This window comes from Lygodium microphyllum, chromosome 6 (genome assembly GCF_053477565.2).
Source record: "Lygodium microphyllum isolate KBCC chromosome 6, Lygodium_microphyllum_v1.1.10, whole genome shotgun sequence".
Lineage (NCBI taxonomy): Eukaryota > Viridiplantae > Streptophyta > Polypodiopsida > Schizaeales > Lygodiaceae > Lygodium > Lygodium microphyllum.
In genome coordinates, this window is record NC_141140.1 from 69271915 (window position 1) to 69274839 (window position 2925).

Here is a 2925-nt window from a genome sequence, read left to right on the forward strand (position 1 = left end):
TGGCTCTAATGGCCTACCTATGTTTCTTGGTGTTTGATTTGACTTCTTTTTCTTTTCCTCCTCATTCTCATTCTTTATCTTTTTTTCTTCTTTTCGACATTCTTTGCGTAGATCTATCTTTTACCCCTTTTATTCCTTCTTCTTTTTGTCTAAGTCTAAGTCATCTTCCATCCTTTCTTCCTTGGCCTTCATGCCTAGATCTAACTTGTATTGTAAAACTTCTAACTCAACTTTCTCGTGCTTCTCATCTTTTTCCTCTAGTCCTAGCTCTCTGCACTCTTTCAATTGATTGCCTCCTCTACCTCTTTCTACTTTCATATTTTTCTTCTTAACTTTCTTCTTTTTGTTTTTTTCTACTTGCTTCTTCTCATCTTAGTCTCTTCTTTCTTTCTCATTCATCTTCTTCCTTGCTAACTCTATCTTTTCTTCTATCTCCTCTTCTCTTCTCTTCTCTTCTCTTATCCTTCATTAAGGCAAAAAACACTTCAAAAAATGCACTATTATTAATCATGGGATTAAGAAAAGGGCCAAAGAAAGTTTGCCACGTGTGCAAGAATATGGTATTCTTGTCTCCTCCTTTTTGGATATAGTAGAGTCTACTTCGTGATTCTCTCCTCTCTTTTAGCCAAAATCTCCAAAGTCTGACATGTTTTGGTAGTCCCGAAGTCCTTATTTACTTATAAAATGTGACAAGGGAGATGATAAATTTGTTGTGAAATTAATAATGAATTTTTTGAAATTCGAGAGCTTTTGGCGCCCCCAATATATTTTCATTAGTCTTCTTAATATTCCTTTTAAGTTCATTTTCCTTTTAAGTTCATTAGTCGGGAGCTTTTGGCACCCCCAATATATTTTCATTAGTCTTCTTAATATTCCTTTTAAGTTCATTTTTCTTTCTTGGGGAGCTTCTTTCTTTGCTCATTTTCCTTTCTTAGTGAGCTTCTTTATCTGAGAATTTAATCTAAGTATGGCATCCAAAAGTCTCATTCTTGATTAATAAACTTCTGCATTGTCTATAGCCAAGGAGTAGACAGAAATTGGGAGCCCAAAACCATTTGCATAAATGATTGGGTTACCATGTTTCCCTCTTGAAAGGGCTCTCACAAGGTGAAAATAAGAAAAAGAGAGGATATAAAACATCACTAGAAGGGACGTATCATTACTTTCAAAATTACGCGTGAAAGGTGGTTTGTCAAAGTGCAACATGTTTACATGGCCAAGGATATGTACTTGTCTCCTAACGAACGTGTTTGCCAGCACACACATCGTAAGTTTTATCTTAAGTTGATAACATATGTGATATTTTTTCATTTAAGCAAGTATTAATATTGAATTCTTGGTTGTAGATATTATTATGTCAATAAGTACTAAATGGCAACCTATGGAAAGCTTGAGTGGAACTTTCAATGCAATTCATAAGGCATTCGCAGATATTATCTATGCTTATGAGACCGTCGATTCTTTTAGTGAGAGAAGAATTTTTCTATATTATGCACAATATGTGCTTCCTTAGAGAGGGTACATATGGACATATCGAGGATTTTCCATTGCCGAATCTCTCATCGCTAATTGGCAGGTTTCTGATAAGGCAATGATGCATAGTTTTAAATTCAAAATATGTCAAGATATTGAAAAGTCCATGATAGCTAGAAGGATCTCAAGAAGAATACACCTTTCATGGTTTATACCCTTACACATCTTTATGGACTGCTTCAAAATAGCAAACTTACAAAGAACAAAAGTATCTTGACTAAGTAGAAATTTTGCAGAAGCAGAACTAGACAACATTATAGGAAGGCTTTGGAAATCTAGAGAGGTTGACCATGAGGGCGACACATGAGCTGTATTGTATGGCCCCAATCCTTGTCTTTGTGTTATAATATTGCACGAAAAACTCTTGCTTTGGGCTTTGATTATAGAAGATACAAACTTAAACTAGGCATTTGGATTCCCTTGGATTATGACACAGATTGCATGCCCTTCAAACTTAAGGTGCGTTATAAAAGAGGAGGTAAATATCACTTCCAATTGGAGTCTTAAATATGTAAGGGATATCTTGGAGATGCTAGGTAATGCATCCCCTAAATATAAGTTCAAAGTAAATGGTAAAACAATTAGAAAAAGAGCTAAACACTCTTTCTCTTGTATGAGTTGCTTGCCTCATACTCCTATCAGACATCCAAAGGCTCTTCAATCTTAGGGAGGATTATTGTTTTAGTGATCGTTGTTGCAGAGGCTTCTGATGTTGCAAATGGCATGACATAAAAAATGAATTGAAAGAAGAGTTACTTAAACTTGACACTAAAATTACGGACGACATGTTTATTGAGGCAAGGGATGCCCTTTCTCTTTGTTTTAATAAGGCAAAGAATGCTAAGAAAGAGTATGTGATTATTGAAGAGGAGGTCCACGGCCTTCAAAGACTGACTTGGAATTTCCAATTTTGGAAGAGAAGAGTCAAAGCATGTTAAAGAATTGGAAGATACCAATGAGGCACAATCATCAATTAACATATGGAATCCAACTAAGCTAGAGAATGATGAAAATCAATTGGTACTATCTCAAATTTTGTAAGATACATTAATATGTTTGATTTCAACATTCATTTGATATTCATCTTTTTTTGCAATTGGAGATTGAAGATTTTGATAACTTCTTGGGATGGGGTAAAGGGACGAGAGCTGGTATTAGTTCACTAAAAGATGTTGCACTTGGCTATTACTTAGCAAGGATTGATCCACATGTTTTCTTGGTATTTCATAACATCTTCTCAAACGAAGCAACATGGACTATACTATGTATCAAGGAACTTAAAAGGCTACTTGGTTTCTCTGGGTTACATTACAATGCACACAAGGTGATGTTTTTGGAGAAGACTATGGCAATTAAGATTTTTAGTTATGGTCCTAGTTTCTCTACTTCTAG